The 20,023-nt window shown below is 40.7% G+C and overlaps 1 protein-coding gene across 13 annotated transcripts in view; it reads left to right on the forward strand.

The window, feature by feature from the left end:
- The window catches only part of filip1l (filamin A interacting protein 1-like), a 163,956-nt gene that overhangs the window by 121,840 nt on the left and 22,093 nt on the right, over positions 1-20,023 (forward strand). Inside the window, exons 1-2 of one of the 13 annotated variants that reach the window (XM_081614667.1) lie at positions 11,530-11,631; positions 16,992-17,028. The exons of 11 other annotated variants lie outside the window; for them this stretch is intronic. The gene's annotated coding sequence lies outside the window, so the exon portion shown is untranslated. Of the gene's footprint in view, positions 1-11,503; positions 11,632-16,991; positions 17,029-20,023 lie in introns of those variants that run through there. One more of the 13 variants, XM_008430887.3, reaches the window with a different exon arrangement.

Raw genomic sequence — 20,023 nt, forward strand, 5'->3', positions numbered from 1 at the left:
AACATGCAGAAGCCTTATCTGACGTCTCCACCCCCGAGCCGCAGAAAAATTTTCCAAGTCTTGACCGGTCCGCGGTAATAAAAAGGTTGGGGACCACTGCTGTAGGCTACCAAGGAGGAATTTGCCTTCCTTGGATATGCATCTAAAGTAATTTAGACTTTGCAAGTTACCATCACAATAGGCCTACAGCCAGAGAATGGCCATAAAATCCAATCTTGGCCATAAAAGGCCAACAAATGTCCTCATGAGATTTTCTAAGCTGGCAATCAAAATCATGAGCCATTTTAATGGAAGAACACACGCTGAGGCCCAGGCTGAGATCAGAAACTAGACGAGTAGCAGTGTAGGAAATCTGGGAAGCAAAAAGAGGGGAAAAATTATTTGATGACAAGAGTTTAAACAAATTACAAATACAAGAACATGGAGACAAAGTCGGGGGGAAGAAAGAAAGCGGAATATTCCTCCAAAGGAGGAAAGCGGAGAGTTCCTCCCTCTTCCTCCTTTTCAGAAGACGAGGAGGAAGAGGGAAGCAGACATGTGGAGCCAATTGCAAGACGATGATGTCATACATGCATGTCAGGTAACCAGGCCCTGGGCTGTGTATCACACCGGCATGTGTGTGTGTGTCAGAGAGAGCACTGAACAAGACCAGACATTGTCTGGGATGAAGCCGGAAGAGAGATAGATCCCAGTCAGAGGAGATGGTGGTGGGACCTTCAGACAGACAGGCGTTCGTCTGAGACAAACAGATAGGAGAAAATAACAGCATTCCATCAGGTTTACACATGAATGATTTATCAGATTGCTGCTTTATATCAGGTGCCAGTCAGTGTACACACACACAATTTAAATGTTCAATTTCAATTATGCTAAATAATCAAAGAGATTGAACAACATGTCTAAACAACAGCTGCCACAGGCAGCTTATGTGACATTAGCTAAAAATTACACTTTTTTTTATAAAGTTAACTTGAGGCTCACATTATTGGCTTTTTCTCTCTTTCAGTGCATCTTTCCCCCAACTTTTATTTCAAAATGTTAACTTTTTTTCCTTTACATTTTGTTTTTTTGATGCTTCAACTCATAGAAGCTCGCCAATAAAAATTGTTATTTAGCATATTGTCACCATTCTAAAATAATGGCCTCAGTCTTTTATAAGATTATTTATTTATTTTTACCCAATACATGTTTTGGAAAGAATTTTTTTTTTTTCCAAGAATCACATTTTAGGAAAAAAAACATATAGCCAATATTTTAGGAAGGTGATGAAATGAAGAATTAACTTTCCTCACCATCTTTTCCGCCGTAATCCAACATAGCTGATAGATGAGTCAAAGTAATCTGTTTTTTTTTTTTCTAGCACATTCTAAGATTCTTTGTGGTGTTCAAGTTCTCACTGAAACACAATGTGAGTGTGATGGGTGCTGGCATTATTGTCCCATGTGATTTCAGAGTTTAAGGAACACAACATGGCTCAGGGCATCAGTTAGGGAAAATATCTCATTGCTAGCTGTAGCGTATTAATCACTGTGGCCGTTTGGAAACTCTTACCCACCATCTTAGTTAAACGCAGGTGGCCATGCTGTTTTTTCACTCTCTCTTGACAATGACAGTGTTAAACATGGATAGAGCTGTAAAAAAAGAATGTGCATCCTTAGAAATTTTCTTTTCTTGGAAACACTGAAAATAACCCCCCAAAAAACCAAACTGTTCCTATGTGGAAAACCTTATTGCTCAATTAACTCCACTCAAGACAGCAAAGGAGATAACTGGTGACGGGTTCAACTGCTGTGGAGGATTTTTTTCCAACTCTTCACAGAGTAAATTCGGTAACTCTTTAATTGAAGGAGGGGCGGGAGGGCATAGACTGAGATTACACTGTAATAAACATGACATAACAACGGACATGAACATAAAGCAGCATTCATGAATGTTTATGACTGTTGCCATGAAGTGTTCTTCGGTAAATAATGACACGATTAATGCAAATATGCACTAAAAGTTGCATTAAAAGTCCATTGAAAGTGTCAAATTTGCATTAAAAATGACACTTCATGACAACAGTCAAAAACATTCCTGAAGACTCCTTCATTTTAATAACAGGACATAAATATGTTATGACAGTGTCATGCCAGTCTTATGCACACCCCTTCAAATAAAGTGTTACCGAAAATTCCAACGTGTTCAAGGATTTTTGAACTCAAATTTCTCAAAAGTTGGACCTTCTCTAGACCACAACACACTTCAACTGTTTGAACATAGAGATGTAAGAAGATCTAGACATATAAGATATTTTGATATTAAAACATCAACATATTTCTGATAGAGTTGTGACAGGAAATGCCTAGATTACATCACCGCTTTAAGAGCCAAAGGCGAAATGTCTACATCACTATCACAAGCACACGTTGTCAATTGCAACTGGCAATCACAACTGTTGTACAGCTGACCATGGGTAGCTGAAGCACTGACAGATCGGACAAAGCCCGTTTGTTGAGTGTGGCAAAAATCACAAAAAATGCAGAATAAAGACCCGTTGACATTTTCTTGAAAGTAATTCTCGTGAATTTAATATAGTATTTTGTATGAGGTCAAACCTGAATGAAGCATTTTATGACTACTGTAGTAAAACCGAGCACTTGGTTTTGGACAAATTGCCCACTTTACTTGTTTTTGTCGTTTGGACACACGTCAGGTTGTACCAAGAGTTTGTTGAAGACAAAAGTTTTGTTATTCAACAAGCTCTTTACAAACCAGAGCCCAAACCTCCACATTATTCTGCACAGTGTCAGAGTAAGAGTCATTCCTTAGTGGTTACACAATACCTCTTCATCTCCCTACTATTTGTCATCTGGCAGAGGCTTGTCACAGCAAACATGTTCATGTGGCCTGCTCTTATGTTTGATCCCCGACATCTGTTTCAAGTGTGCATTACTCAGAGCCCTCAATATGTCCAGGCCCCAAAATAGAATCCAACTTTGGATGACCAAACTGTTTGTTCCAAGAGCAAACATTGTGTTGCAGAGGAATGGGAACAAACATCAGAGTTTAGAGTTGGAGCCACATTGACGGAGTTGATGGATTGCGAGCTTCCAAACATGGCACAACACTCTTGTTTGAGGTGAATGATATCAAGCATTGGATTATACAAGTGTTACACAAGCAGTTTCATAAATGCAAAGGAGAGATTTGAAGGAACGCTTTGTTTAATATCAAAATTGTTAATGGACAGGAGGGCTGAGAACCAGGGCAGGGTGTTAAGGCTGGAATGGTTATGCTTCTTTCCCAGTCCCTAGAAACCAGTATTAAATAAATGACAGCTGTCATATATAGCATAATAAATAGTCTGCCTCATCCGTCTGTTTTTTTGGGGGGTGGGTTTATGTCTTAAAGAACAAGTCTCAATCTCCAAACCAAACCCAACTACATGTATTTGCATAGGCAGCTCTGGGAAGTTCCTGCTGTCTTTGGCTTGGTCTTGTTCTCGCTGCCTATGAAAACGTTTTACACACTGCCTCATTCATTGTCCTCCAGTAACTGTCTCCTCCAATTGGTTCCAAGCATCGCGATTAATTCCAATTTCTTACATAAGCCAGCAGGTCACATGCATTTAGCTTCAATTAGTTTCTGAAGCGAATCTGTAACAATACTCAGGAAGAAAACTTTTTTCTTCCTGAAATTTTGCAGTTTCGACTAAGGATAATCTTTGACGCATTTGGCCTTAAACCTGAACGACTGTTATTATCTCACTATTGTTTCTTCTCATTATGGTGTGCCATTATGGCAGTTAAACAACTGCCATCAGAAGGAATTAATGATTGAAGAAGACAGTCATTGAGTCATCTCTGGTCTAGCCCTGCTGAGCTGTGGGGGCTTCATTTGAATTCCTGTACCCATAAAGCTTTTTGCTTTACATAACAGTCTTACCCTGTCATTTTAGATAAATCCCAGGAGTCTCTATTTCCATCAGCTTGCCTGGCAAGAGTCGTAACTTTCAGCAACAATGACCTCAGCCATTGTGAAGCTGTGACATATTCCGCTCAGCGGTTTGGAGACAGGAAGACTTTTCGGCCTCGTCTGTCCAAGTTCAACATTCAGCCTAAAGAATACCGAGAGAGAATGGCGTTTTTTTACATACTGTTCAGTGTGAGGGAATAACTGGCTACCATTTGTTAATATCACAGCACACCAAAACATTAGCTGCTGCTGTTTCAACTGCCGGTTTTTCAAGAACAACTTGCTCATTTGTTTCTGCACCATTAGGTCCCATTGTTGGTTGAAATGGGTCCATTTTTCATCCAACAATAGACACTGACAGGTACAAGGCCTGCCTGTTATATGACCAAAGTGACTCACGGTAGGAAGAATTTTCCAAATGTGGATTTAGTCAGCTATACGGACAGAGTTCGGTGAAAGCATTCTGAAGAATTAACAATGTGGCGCTGATGAAGCACTGATGCAGCCAGCTTAAGGTACGATTATGAATTGGCAGGATTGCCCCTGTTTTGTTGGTGAACCTATTCACTACCATCCATATTTAACATAATTGGGAAAGGTTAGAAAGAGTTAAGGTAACAGTAGCCAACAAGTTCAAGTGGCCATGTATAATTTACAGTAATTAATAATGACATAAAATGAACTGCAAGAAAACATGAGCCAGTGTGAATTATGTAAAATTACTTGAATTTGTTGTGGTTTATTTTCCATCCATCCATCCATCCATCCATCCATCCATCCATCCATCCATCCATCCATCCATCCATCCATCCATCCATCCATCCATCCATCCATCCATCCATCCATCCATCCATCCATCCATCCATTTTCTTTACACCCTTGTCCCTTAGTGGGGTCGGGAGGGTTGCTGGTTCCTCTCCAGCTAACGTTCCGGGCGAGAGGCGGGTCACCCTGGACAGGTCACCAGTCTGTCGCAGAGCATCACAGAGACACACAACCATGCACACACATCCTCACACCTAGGGACAATTTGGAGAGGCCAATTAACCTGACAGTCATGTTTTTGGACTGTGGGAGGAAACCGGAGTACCCGGCGAAAACCCACGCATGCACAGGGAGAACATGCAAACTCCATGCAGAATGACCGGGGCTGGGAATCAAACCCAGTACGTTCTTGCTGCAAGGCAACAGCTCTACCAACTGTGCCACTGTGCAGCCCCTTGTGGTTTATTTTAACAACCTCAAATGTTAAAATGTAATATTTCTAACTCACAAACTCTTGAAAGCATCATTTTAGTTATTTGAAGCTATGACATTGTGAAATTGTGAATAAACCACAACTCAACTCAGTGGGTGTGATGCAGAAAAAGCAAAAATGAAATAAGATCAACTGAATAGTATCATATCTCTTCTGGTTGTAGACTTCTGCTTTTCTTGTTCTGATTTTCATTATTATTTCACCAAACATCACAAATAACTAACTTAAATCATATTCCATAAAGCACAGAGAACAAGAGAAAGTTTGAAGCAATTGTTTTAGCTGCAAATGCTACTTCTTTAACTTCTTGTAAAAGCTAACTGAGTAGCAATGCTAGAACCCAAGTTATCCTTAAATAGAAACATTAAAAATTTTGATCTTCCTCTTTTTCAGAGCTGCTGCTAGGAATATTTACATTAGCATACCTGCATATGAAACAATATATTATTTCCATCTGCTTCCGTGTTTTAAACATCTGATGTTCAGCAGGAGCTAGCTGTTTAGCAGTGCTAAAATTAATTTGTCCCTGCAGAGAGAGAACAGTTGAATATTTAGTAACTATATTTCAGTCCTCTCCTGCATCTGTTGTATCTTTCCTCATGAAACTGTTATTTTCTTCGGCTTTACTGTTTCAGCTGTCTTATTTTCAGTAGTAGCTAGCTGTGTAGCAATACTAAAACTGTAGGTAAAAAGGAAGAACACTTAAAGATTTAAGTGTTTTACTTTTGTGGCGACACTAGGGTATGGATCTGATACTCTGCCCCTCACAGCAGGGTAACCAGAAGTCGTCAACAACGCCACCATGGGAATTGAAAACAAGACTTTTCCAAAAGTTAATTACATTTTATTGTTTCATGTTTGTTTTTTTAAATAAAGACAATCAAGACATAAAGAACCACAATAGGAAGGAAAGAGCACAGTACTGTGGCCTTCTTCCTGTTACACTTTCATCATCTCCTACATTACCACTAGATAATTTTGCATCTCTTTAAGAGCAAACATGTTTCTTTAGCTAAAATGTAACCTGTAATTCCAGCATGAATTTGTTATCATAAATAAAGGCAATCCACCGGAAAATGCTATTCCTTTAGCAATGGTGATACGTTAGCATGTGCTTTACAAAATTACCCACCCATGTTAAGAAAGTCAGCACTAACAGTGGTGCATGGTTAAATTAGGCAGATTTGTAGTGCTAAACTAATTTGTGCTTTTGTCTGTTTTCCATTCACCATCTGCTGAACTTATGTTCTACGTAAACAGAACTTGTGATCATTATGAAACGGCAAGTAAGTGGATAGATAATCTGTTAGACTTTTTCTTCAATAATCATTACACAACCAACAAAATGACACCATTCAAGTTATTATATTTATTTTGCAAGCAGCTAGTAACACTAAATGAATCTTTTGGTAGATGCAGTTTACTTTTAGCATTTTCAAACTTCAACTATGAAAGTGAAAGTGCCCCATTTTTATTAAATTTTGTCTTTCAAACAATGCTGAAATGAACAGAAATTTTATCCAGAAATTGTTAAAGACCACACCTTGTGGTTCAATAACTTTTTTGCTATTTTAAACCCCAAACCATCGATTTGGCATCAATAATCAACTATCATACCATTATCTGATATTTGATTATCACATAATCAACTATCATGAATGTTGTTTCTTCTAATTTTTATAAAATGCTCTTTGAAACTGTAATTTTGAGCATTTTAAGATACCATAGGATGTTTTTTATTTTTATAAACTTTTTAAAGTCTTTCTTTTTAAACTATCAGAAGTCCTAACATTAAATACATTTGATTTTAGTAGTCAATACAACGAAGCAATCACTATCACTATTTTATAGAACAGCTGTGAATAAAATATTCTTGAGGGTTTATGGGTTGAATGTCTTTTTAATTCATACCATGGCATTTTTAACACATACATTTAATATTTTTTTTCAATAGAGAAAATATGAATATATAAACCCATCATATTGATGTCAATCAAACCCATTTTTATGAATGCTTTTTATTGTTACTAATTTGTATTATTATTATTCTAGCCTTGCAAACAAAAATTTGTTCAATATGTACTCTGTTGAAGGACAATACAGTTTGTCATGTATCAATTATGATAAAAAAAATAATCTAGTCAGTGGAAAGTGGTGATAAAGTGTGTCAAGTGTTTTCATAATATTATCTTTTACTCAAGATAATTATATAACCTAATGTATCAATTATACAAAGAGCAAACAGGTGGTGTTTGTACATTTCTTTCTTCTTAAAAGTTTCATACTTTGTTAGCTGTTTGTATTCATTTACTGATAAAGAAACTAATGGTGGGACAGCAGTATGACAGAAATCATAACCATTTTTAAGGTAAAAAAAACATCAAAGAACATGGTTGTAATTAAAAGCATAAAAATCAGAAGAAAAGTGGAGTATTTCATATGAAAAGGTTGAAAATCATTTGTATCATATGGCATATGTAATATTAAAATCTCTGTAAATCACAAAGTTTAACTGAATATGACTCCTGACGTATAACCGACCAGGTTTTCTTTGGCTGTTAGTTTTTGTGAAGCAATCAGGCTGATCGTGCAGAAAACCTGATTCCATATCACAGTCATCATCCATCCATCCATCCATCCATCCATCCATCCATCCATCCATCCATCCATCCATCCATCCATCCATCCATCCATCCATCCATCCATCCATCCACTTCCGCTTATCCAGGGTCGGGTCGCGGGGCAGCTTCAGAAGGGAGGCCCAGACTTTCCTCTCCCCAGCCACTTCTTCCAGCTCCTCCGGAGGAATCCCAAAGCGTTCCCAGGCCAGCCGAGAGACATAGTCCCTCCAGCGTGTCCTGGGTCTTCCCCGAGGCCTCCTCCCGGTGGGACGTGCCCGGAACACCTCAACAGGGAGGCGTCCAGGAGGCATCCTGACCATCTGGTCAGGGCCACCTAACTGGCTGCTCTCAACGTGGAGGAGCAGCGGCTCTACTCTGAGTCCCTCCCGGATGACCGAGCTTCTCACCCTATCTCTAAGGGAGAGCCCAGCCACCCTGCGGAGGAAACCCATTTCGGCTGCTTTTATCCGTGATCTCGTTCTTTCAGTCATGACCCAAAGCTCATGACCATAGATGAGGGTGGGAACGTAGATCGACCGGTAAATCGAGAGCTTTGCTTTTTGACTCAGCTCTCTCTTCACCACGACGGACCGGTACAGCGCCCGTTTCACGGCAGATGCTGCCCCAATCCGCCTGTCGATCTCCCACTCCCTTCTTCCCTCATTCGTGAACAAGAACCCCAGATACTTAAACTCCTCCACTTGAGGCAGGACGACCCCCCTGACCCGGAGAAGGCACTCTACCCTTTTCCAGCTCAAGACCACGGCCTCGGATTTGGAGGCACTGAGCCTCATCCCGGCCGCTTAACACTCGGCCGCGAACCGCTCCAGCGAGAGCTGCAGATCACGATCTGATGAAGCCAACAGGACCACATCATCCACAAAAAGCAGAGATGCAATCCTAAGGCCACCAAAATGGATCCCCTCAACACCTCGGCTGCACCTAGAAATTCTGTCCATGAAAGTAATGAACAGAATCGGTGACAACGGGCAGCTTTGGCGGAGTCCAACTCTCACCGGAAAAGAGCCCGACTTACTGCCGGCAATGCGGACCAGACTCTGACACCGGTCATACAGGGACCTGACAACCCGTAACAGACAGTCCCCCTAAGGACACGGTCAAATGCCTTCTCCAAATCCACAAAACACATGTAGACTGGTTGGGCGAACTCCCATGCACCCTCCAGGACCCTGCTGAGGGTGTAGAGCTGGTCCAGTGTTCCACGACCAGGACGAAAACCATACTGCTCTTCCGAGGTTCGACTATCCGATGGACCCTCCTCTCCAGGACCCCTGAATAGACCTTACCAGGGAGGCTTAAGAGTGTGACCCCCCTTGTAATTGAAGCACACCCTCCGGTCCCCCTTTTTAAACAGGGGGACCACCACCCCAGTCTGCCAATCCAGGGGAACTGCCCCCGATGTCCATGCAATATTGCAGAGCCAACACAACCCTGCAACATCCAGAGCCTTGAGGAACTCTGGGAGGATCTCATCCACCCCCGGGGCCCTGCCACGAGGAGCTTTTTGACCACCTTGGCGACCTCGTCCCCAGAGATTGGAGAGCTCAAACCAGAGTTCCCAGGCTCAGCTTCCTCAACAGAAGGCATGTTGGTGGGATTGAGGAGGTCTACGAAGTATTCCGCTCACCGGCCCACAACGTCCCGAGTTGAGGTCAGCAGCACACCATCCCCACTATAAACAGTCTTGGTGCTGCACTGCTTCCCCCTCCTGAGACGCCGGATGGTGGTTCTGGAGTCCCACAGGCCAAAAAGGCCCGATAGGACTCCTTCTTCAGCTTGACAGCATCCCTCACCGAAGGTGCCCACCAACGGGTTCGAGGGTTGCCGCCGCGACAGGCACCAACAACCTTGCAGCCGCAGCTCCGATAGGCCGCCTCGGCAATGGAGGTACGGAACATGGTCCACTCAGACTCAATGTCCCCCACCTCCCCCGGGACGTGCTGAAATGAAGTTCTGCCGGAGATGAGAGTTGAAGCTCCATCTCACAGGGGACTCCGCCAGACGTTCCCAGCAGACCCTCACTACACGTTTGGGCCTGCCAGGTCTGACCAGCTTCCTCCCCCACCACCGGAGCCAACTCACCACCAGGTAGTGGTCAGTGGACAGTTCCGCACCTCTCTTCACCCGAGTGTCCAAGACACGGCCGCAAATCCGATGAGACGATGACAAAGTCAATCATCGAACTGCGGCCTAGGGCATCCTGGTGCCAAGTGCACATATGGACACCCTTATGCCTGAACATGGTGTTTGTGATGAACAATCCGTGACGAGCACAGAAGTCCAACAACAGAACACCACTCGAGTTCAGATTGGGGGGGCCGGTCCTCCCAACCATGCCTCTCCAGGTCTCACTGTCATTGCCCACGTGAGCGTTGAAGTCCCCCAGTAGAACAGGGGAGTCCCCAGGAGGGGCACTCTCCAGTACCCCTCTAAGGACTCCAAGAAGGGTGGGTAATCTGAACTGCCGTTCGGCCCGTAAGCACAAACAACAGTCAGAACCCGTCCCCCCACCCGTAGGCGCAGGGAGGCTACCCTCTCATCCACCGGGGTGAACCCCAATGTACAGGCGCCCAGATGGGGGTAACAAGTATGCCCACTCCAGCGCCTCTCACCGTGGACAACTCCAGAGTGGAAGTACGTCCAGCCCCTCTCAAGGAGACTGGTTCCAGAACCAGAGCCATGTGTCGAGGTGAGGCTGACTATTTCTAGCCGGAACCTCTCAGCCTCGCACACTAGCTCCGGTTCCTTCCCCTCCAGAGAGATGACATTCCACGTCCCAAGAGCCAGCTTCTGCAGCCGAGGATCAGACCGCCAGGGTCCCCTCCGTCGGCTGCCGCCCATAGCACAATGCACCCGACCCCTTTGGCCCCTCCGACAGGTGGTGAGCCCATTGGAAGGGGGACCCACGTCTCCTCTTTGGGCTGAGCCCAGCCGGGCTCCGTGGGTAAAAGTCCGGCCACCAGGCGCTCGCCATCGTGCCCCATCTCCAGGCCTGGCTCCAGAGTGGGGCCCCGGTGACCCGTGTCCGGGCGAGGGAATGCCAGATCCAAAGTTTATGTCCATCATAAGGGGTCCTCGGGCTGCGCTTTGTCTGGTCCCTCACCTAGGACCTGCCTGCCTTGGGTGACCCTACCAGGGGCATAAAGCCCCAGACAGCATAGCTCCTAGGATCATTGGGACACTCAAACCCCTCCACCACAATAAGGTGGCAGCCCAAGGAGAGTATCACAGTCATCACAGACTGCAAAATGCAGACGAGCTTGTGTACAGCATCAAGATTCCCCAAAAACCTAATCAGTAAAACTCTTTAAACCTCACATATAAGAACACCGCTTTCAACTACCCACTATCCAAGACTTTTCTTAACTTTACAAAATGATTCTTGTAATTTCCTCTCTCTTTTAGCTCCATAAATGTCTGAATTTGACGGGAGCCAGAAGGAAACACTGAAACCCAAACTCTCTCCTCTCTCTTCACCTCCTGCTCTGCCTCCGGAGCCCACACTTCACACATCACAGCTCACCTCCTCAGCTTAAAAGCTGCTCTCACTCACACACCAGCACACCCCGTTCTTGTGAGCTCTTGCAATGCAAAGTCCCATATAAGGACATGCTGATGATGTAATGGTCCGCGGGCAGGGAGCACATATTGTTTGGTCTAACTGTAGGAATGCCTACATTACAGCTACTCAGAGTGAGAGCTGTAGACAGAGCTGAGGGGTCGGCTGTTTTACTGCGAGATAATAAAGTCATAGCAGTAAAGCTGGGAGAGCAGGTAGGCACAATGAATGCTGTCATTTATATTCAAGATTAAAAATGAACTTTTCTAAACAAGCTGATAATAGGAAGTTAGGTACCTTCCTGTAAATGTACTTGTAGTTTTGTGTTGTTTCAGGAGAAAGTCTTTTTTTTTAAATAGTTTTTTGGGTGTAAATATGGATATCAGGAGGATGTTTATGTGTAGTTTGACGTCATATTTTAACTAAATGTGGAATGGTAAAGTATAGGTTGTAAATTTTACAAATAGGCAGCATTTCTATAAATGCAAAAATCAAACTGACTTTCACAGACGCACAGAAAGAAACTAAAAACCTGAATTTTGCTTTAAATACCTTGTCATATCAGAGATCTGTTGATCCAAGTAAAAAGGCTTGTTTGGCATATTTTATGTTCAGCTGCTAATCAGATTGAAAAAGTTAAAAAACTAACAGCAGTTTGGAGTCACAGAAATGTCAAAATGAGAGAAAACGACTAAAGATTTTGCATTTTGCTGTGAAACATTTTTAAACTCCCTTTAAATTTTTTTGAATATCTACCTATTCAGATGAAAAATAATGCTGCGTGTTTTTGTTTCCTCAACAATTTTTTGACCAAACGTATTTTAAAAATGCATATAAAAAGTAATATTTTGTTAGCGTATTGTAAATGAAAGTTTGAGTTTTTAATTGTGTAACCAGAAGTTTGACATTTAAATTCACTTTGAAAAAATTCATGCTTTATATGAAAGTTTTCATAAAAAATCTAATAAGGACATTTGCCTAGTTTTTGTCTTTTTTGTATCATGATAGACATTTGAGGTTATGTAATTATAATAACTAAAACTTTTAAGCAGATATATTTTTGTGTTTTTTTATATAAGAAAAAAATGACTACCTTCATCACATTTTTTCAGTTTTAAAACTACATTACATTTATTCCAATGCATTTCATATTTTTATGGAAAAAATAAAATTATTTCAGAAATACTTAGACAATATAAAGACTATATGTCACTGGTCTAATTCATGTCAATTTCATTTACTAATTACTGTAATTTTTGAAGGAATTTTGCACAAAACTAATTTAATAGTTCTTAATTTTATGTTTATTTGGTATTTTTGACGCATTTTGTATTTGTTAGCGACACTTGTCGCTAACAAGGAAGTGTTTGTATTTCAGTAAAAATGTTCCTCCATTTAATGAAAAGTAGGACATAATATTTTGATTGCACTCTGGAGGCAGATCCTTCATGTGCTCGGCCTTTAAACGTAGCTGCTGCACAGCATCAATCATTAGCCGTTCTCTATAACCGAGACAGACCTGAACATATATATTAGGTCATATGACCTAAGGAGCTGTGGCGAGGGGCGGATATGCGGGATATCCAAGCTGCTGGCTGAACCACAGTTTCCAGCCTCAGAAGTCCTTTAGAGAAGAAGCCTGCTCCTGCTCCCGCCTGGATGCTCCTTCCCCTCTCTAATAGGATTTAATGTTTGCTAAGCACACATTTAGGGGGGGAAGGGAAAACTTGATATTTTCAACAAAGCCAGAAACAATCCAGTGCAGCCCACAAACTCACCAAATCGCTCCGTGCAAATAACTTTTTCATGATACATTTAAAACCCAGGGTGGTTGTCAAAGATTCCTTCAAGGGAGCTGGAGCAGCTGCAGAGTGGGTGGTAAAGGCATGGTGCTATGCTATGTATTCCTCCATGCTAATATGCTTTAAATATGAGAGGAACTCTGCTCTGCTTAAAATCCAGATCAGCTGCTCAGTGCGTGTTCTAGTCCAGATTCAACGACCTTTCCGATTAGAGAGCCAAAAAAATAAAAAAGTCTGGAGCTCCAAAACTTACAGATGCTTGTAAATAGCTTCTTTAGATAAAATATGTTTTTATGGTTAAATTTAAGAACCAAATATTTATCTAAGAAAACATTCTTCTTTATGAATGGAAGGTGTGATAGTTAAGGGAGAAAAATGACTGAACAAAACAAAAATATTCCTGGTATTATCTATATCAGTGTTTCTCAACCTTTTTTGGCCCAGCGCCCCCCCAACCTTTATCCAGGTCCCTCATCGCCCCCTACCAAAGAATTTGCAGGCTACTTTGCACTGACTGTTATTTTATCATTAATATTACTATCACTATTGTAGATGTTTTGATTTGTATGCTTGTTTCTGTATTTATCATCAAAAATAATTTCCCAGAGAACCAAAAAGTCATGGGAATAGAAATTATTTTCACAGGAGTCTAAGAAAAATGCAATGAACATTCAACTTAAAATTGGTAGATCTAACAGCAGCCAATCAGAGTGGAAAAAAATACCTCTGTATTTACTTTAGTTTCTACGTTTATTCTTGCATTTTGTTCTTCATTAATTTCCATTTAGTTTCCTTTGATTAGTATTATTCTCTTTGGGTTTATTGCTATGTCCATTTTAGTTTCTTTCCTGTTGCTAGATTTATTTGATCGTTTATTGACGCTCATTAATTTTCACTCATCACCTGCTGCGCCGCCTAATCGTCATGTTTCACATCATGTGTTGATTTTTCACTGTTCAGCATCGGATTCTCTGTTTTTATGCCATAATTCACATCTAGTTCGTCGCTCCGTTTTATGTCCCGCTTTTCCTGTTTCAGAGTTTTGCGTAATATGCGCATCTTTTTTTTTTTAAGCCCCTAAGGTGCAAGGCGTATCGATGGGGAAAAGGCAGACTGACATAAACCTTTTAAAACAACGGAAACAATTTCTGCATTCTGATTATTGAAATTTAAAAGTGCTGTGTTGTTCTATTACCCCCGTTTCATACCGGACCACTTACAGCACTGGTGTTAAAGCTATAAAATGAACGCTCTCTATCGTGGTATCACCCGTGGAGGGATTTCTTTATTTCTGTATTTAAATGGGTTCATTTTTCAGAGGGATACAAAGTGAGGGTGTCGTGATTTTAGCTACCAGTAGCAGGAGAACGGAGCTGCGCCAAGAAGCTAACAGAAGCTAGCAAACACTGAATAGAAGAAGAGCTGCCATTGATACAGTTGCAGCCAAGCATGGTTTAATGTTACACAAGACAGTTTTACCAAGTTGCTCAAAGTCTAAACTGGCATTGCTGTGCATTTAAGGTGTAAAGTTTACCTTTGACTAAACGCCCCCCAAAGGCATTCCAGCGCCCCCCTTTTGTAAAAATGTCCGCCAGCGCCCCCTGCCGTCCTCAGAACGTCCCCTGGGGGGCGGTACCGCCCACGTTGAGAACCGCTAATCTCTATGCTTCTGCTGCAAAGATGACTAGTTCAGATATTACTGGTAAACACATAGAAAACCTGCTAACATTGTCATGCATGGAGCTTGTCATGTAGGCTTCAGAGTTGTTGCACTGTTGCCTAGCAGCAAGTAGGTCCTGGGTTCAAATCCCAGCCTGGAGTTGGCATGTTCTCTGGGTGCTTCGGTTTCCTCTGACAGGTCAAAACATGAGGTGTGTGTGTGAGTGTGTGTGTTTATCTCTACAATGGATTGCCAAAAACATTCCTGGTATCATTCATATCATTCTGCTGGAAAACCAAGCTGGACTTTTTCAATCTAAAAATGCTGTGGCAGTTGAATCTGCTAAAAGCTGCCATGGACAGCATGAAAAGCAATAGGTAGTTTGGTTTCTTCAGACCCTCTGCATGGTGGTGGTCCACTTATACCAGCTGTGGGGCAACTGTGGCTCTCAGGGAAGAGTAGTCGTCTTGTGATTGGAAGGTTGTAGGTTTGATTCCAGCTTCCTCCTGCCACGTGTTGATGTGCCCTTGGGGCATGTGGTTAACTGCAGATCGGTATGCACTTAACCCCAAATTGCCTACCGATCTGCGTATTGGTGTGAGTGTTGGTGAGTACGAATGGGTGAATGTGACTCTAGTGTAAAGCGCTTTGAGTGGTCAAAATGATTGGAAAAAGAGCTATACAAGTTCAGTCCATTACCGCAGATGTGCAGATATTACATCATCTGTTAGCCACTTCATGTCTGCGCTCAGTGAAAAACACCAAACACATTACAATGTTTTAACCAAAACGTGCTGTTTTATGTCAAAGCTCTACTCCAGTGAAGGACCAACAGAAATTTGCTCTTTATTAATGGCCAAATATGATGTTCACTAGATCAGGATCTCGCTCTAAACATAGACTTTTTTGGAAAACAAGCAATCACCAAAGAATTTTGCCCTCCTTTGGAGCAAAACAAAGGAGGGCCTTCTATTTCGGCCGATGACATCACCCAAAAACCAGCAGGAACTGAGATAAGGCTTTGAGTAAACAGTGATTACAGATTGGTTTACCCCAGAGACGTGTTTGTTTTAAGCTTCTCCCTAGCAATCGTGCATTTCCATGCACACAATCTGTTTCAAAAGCAGAATTTTTTTACCATTTTTGCACCTGAATGAGACGGCTGCAGTTTACCCTTTGATTTATGACCCATGAAGATGTTTAACAGTCAATATGATGGTGACAAAGACAAGACAGTCACAAAAAATCCTGGAAACTGGGAAATTCATCTCAAATTAAAATAACATTTTAGTCAGATTTAGCTCATTTAAAAAAATGGCTTTATTAAGTTCATCCAGTGCTAAAAATGTCAGTATTTTTATTTTTTGCTATGTAAATGTATGAAATAATAATTTACCATTTAAACCTGAATATAAGAGGGAATGGAAAAAGTACAAATTAAAAAAACACATTGAAGGATTTTTTTTTAAACTAAAAAAATGTTTACATTTTGACATATTTTTGTCATATTTGATATGTTAGGAGTTTTGTCAACCAAAAAGATCGAGGCTGTATGCATTTATATATACAGTATTAATCCACAAAAAAACTGCCTTTGTACCATTCCATAAAGTAGTGCCTAAAATACCAGGACTAAAACATTTTCACCAGTTTTTCTATAAAATACTTTATAATTTTTGACACTCATTTTAAAAAAGTTAGATGTTTTGTTACATTTCATGTCCAATGAAGAATCTGTGTCAGGGCCGGCCCGAGCCTCCATGGGGCCCTAAGTGAAATTTGGTTTTGGGACCCTCTAGTTTTGCTAACAATATGGACTGGCTGCAATCAGCAGTCTGATCATTAGATCATTCACACACCTGCTATAAACTTATTGCATCTCTAGCAGTGCTGTTTACATAACGGGTATTGAATATACAAATGAAATTCCACACATATATAATATAGGATACATTTACTGGCCAACTGATTTATCGACCAGTTGATTTCTGGGCGCTGATTTTCTTAATTTTGGGGGATCGTAATCTGCTGATATTTACATTTGAAGCCCATGTAATCTTATCTTCATCAGGAAAGGTTTAAAAATCAGTCTATGTCCTCTTCTGCTCTACAGTGAGAGGTGTGACAGACAGACCGGCCCACCAGGTCAGGTAGGCACATTTGCAGTTAAGAATATTCACCCTACTTTTGCCAATTCAGTGACTTTCTTGCTATATTTAGTGAAATTTCAGACAAAAAAAATTGGCATCGCCCAAAATCAAAATCGGCAAGTCAGGCTTTTTAAAGATCAGTAATTGGCTAGAAAACTGCAATCGGTACAGCCCTACGGCCGGTCTGTCGAATGCATGACATTCTTTAATTAAATAAATTTCTCAAGAGTTACTCCAATTACTAAAAAATTTATTTATACCAGGTGAGTCTTTCTGCCTTGCAATGTGGATTGGCACGGGACTGATTCTGTGCCTTCAAATGATTTTAACAGAAGTTACACATAACTTAGAGGTTGATGTAAAAATAATGTTTGTTTTACCCACAAAATTATTATGCTCAGCAGCAAACAGCATATGCCCAACTATAGCTTAAAGTAGCTCATCCATGTAGCAGCTATGTAGCCTGACATAAAAACATTTTGCTAGACAATGCCAAACATTGAGAAGTAGGGCTGTTGTAAACGAATATTTTAGTAGTCAAGTAATCTGTCGATTATTCTTACGATTAATCGAGTAATTGGATAAAAAAATTACAAAATAAAATATTGGTAAATCTTCCATAACACCAGTGTTACTATCGGATATCAATATCAGTCCAATTTTTCATATTTGAGCTTCCCTAACTTTGTTGTAGTTTAGAAAATTAATCTGTAACAATAATAGCTCACTTTCTAAGTTAACTTGAAGAAAAGTTATACAAAAATCTGAAATTATATTTAAGTTAATAATAAAAAGCCAGGTTCACAAATATGCTTATAAAAAATGTCTAAAATCCAGCTTTTAGTTTTGTGTTCATCTTCAGTGAGTTTAGCAGATGAACTCTCACCTTGCCCCATACCTGTCAAGCTTTGGGTTTGAGAATACGGGAAATGTCTCCTGGAGTGGGTTTGGGATTGTGGGGGTGGGGGGCAGGCAAACCAAAAAACGTAAGATGTGGGTGGAGGGGAGGAAATAGACCAGGGGACAGACGAATGTAAGTCCGAGGACTAGTAGACCAGGGGACGAAAGTAAGAACGGGGAGGGGGCGGGGGGGGGGAGCAATACGGGATATTTACGGCACCTTCATTCATCACACTCAGAAACTCATCAACCAGCGATGTACTGCCACAATTATTTCCGCCACCCGTTTGTTCAGCCCGGGATAAAATGAAATTTATTGTGCAGTTCATCCATAAAGCTACACTACACTGTAAGCAACAACTGCTCAGCCGCCCGCCGTGTCCAGTCTATCTGCTTACACAAACACAAAGACCCTAGCATATATATATATATATATATATATATATATATATATATATATAGTTTTCTGTTGAACCGTTCAAGCTAATTTTCTATTACCAGCTTTACAAATCTTTTACATTACATTACCATGGCACATTAAAACAAACCTTTATCTTGGCTTTTTTTCTGTTCTTCCTCTTTCTTTTCTCCCTTCCTGAAGGATAAGTCCTTTCACTGGACGAAAAGTGGGATATGCAAACGCGCTTCAGCAGATCCACGTGGATTCTCAGTCATTGGATGAAAAACAATGACATCAGAGTTCATCATTGACATGTGATTGGTTGGTTGATGTGTGCCCATTGGATAGCACTTATGTCTTTATAAATAAACCCCGCCCCAATCATTAAAATGTTTAATGCTGTATTTTAAAAAATCTATATAAAAAATAAATGCTGTATTAAAATATATTCATTTGATATTGCTTATATGCAACATGTTCATATATGAGGAACATAAAAGAGACAAATAAGTTTCTTTTTTTTCTTTATTTCATTTTATTTATTTTACTGTTTGCACACAAAATAAGATATAAATGCTTGTCCATTTCTGGACCATCTGGCAGTGTTTTATTGTCCAAACATGATCAAACATTATGCTGCGTTCAGGACAGGCCCAACGTCTCTCCTGTAGCGTAGACCTGACGTCTCTTCCTGCAATGAAGTCCTGATGTCACTGAGCTCCTGGTTGGAGGAACTTGGGGCCCATCCTGACTCCGCCTCATAGCTGCCATCCTCCCAGAATGCCACCTCCTCTGCTGCCAGTGCTCTCTACCTTCCTCAATCAGCTGTTAATACAGAACAGACAATCATTATGAGTTACAGGCATCTTTTAGTCATTATGGAACTACAGTGAAATTGTTTGGCAACTTCCAGCTTAGTATGCACACATAAGACATTAAAACAAACAAACAAAAAAAAAACACATTAATACATTCTTACAAAAAATAAAAACTTTATTGAAAAAGAGAAAACACTTGGAAATAATTGGAAGAAAAAAAAATTAAAAGCAGTTGGTAATAAATAGTAAAACATAGTTCAACAAACTCTGAGGCAGATAATTTGCTTTGATGGATTTTAATAAATCACAGTACTTTAATCATTCAAGGAATTGTGACATCTCTAGATTAGTAATAAATCTTATCTGCTTCTTTCTTTCGCTACATCTGGATGACTGGCAATATGTCCTGGATGCAGCTGGAAAACATTTTTGTGTATTGTCAATACATAGCATAATTACATTATGTACATAAACAATATTGAAGCATAAAATATCATAATTCTAAGATACTCACACACAGTTGCATCTCTGTCCTCATCACAGACATCAGAACGTTCTGATTGACACAAATTTGACTCCCATTCGGTGGAGTCTGTGGAAATAAATGTAAAATTAAAAAAATATTGTAGCAAATATATCGCTTTCTCAAAAATACATAAGTAAATAAGTTAAGATTATTCTCAACCATACAGTCGGGAAAAAGTCCTCCGCCGCCATTTTGTAGATCTCTACTGCTTTCCACACTCTGCCTTGCTGTACTGCGTTATAACAAAATAAATAAAATAACAGGAAGATCAGTTTTCTTCCTCTGGAAGATTTGAAGATTTGGGTGCAAATCTTCCTCTGGGGTTTTATGCTTGACCGACTATGAAAGCGC

The sequence above is a fragment of the Poecilia reticulata genome, chromosome 2, assembly GCF_904066995.2.
Source record: "Poecilia reticulata chromosome 2, P_reticulata-male-v2, whole genome shotgun sequence".
Taxonomy (NCBI): Eukaryota; Metazoa; Chordata; class Actinopteri; order Cyprinodontiformes; family Poeciliidae; genus Poecilia; species Poecilia reticulata.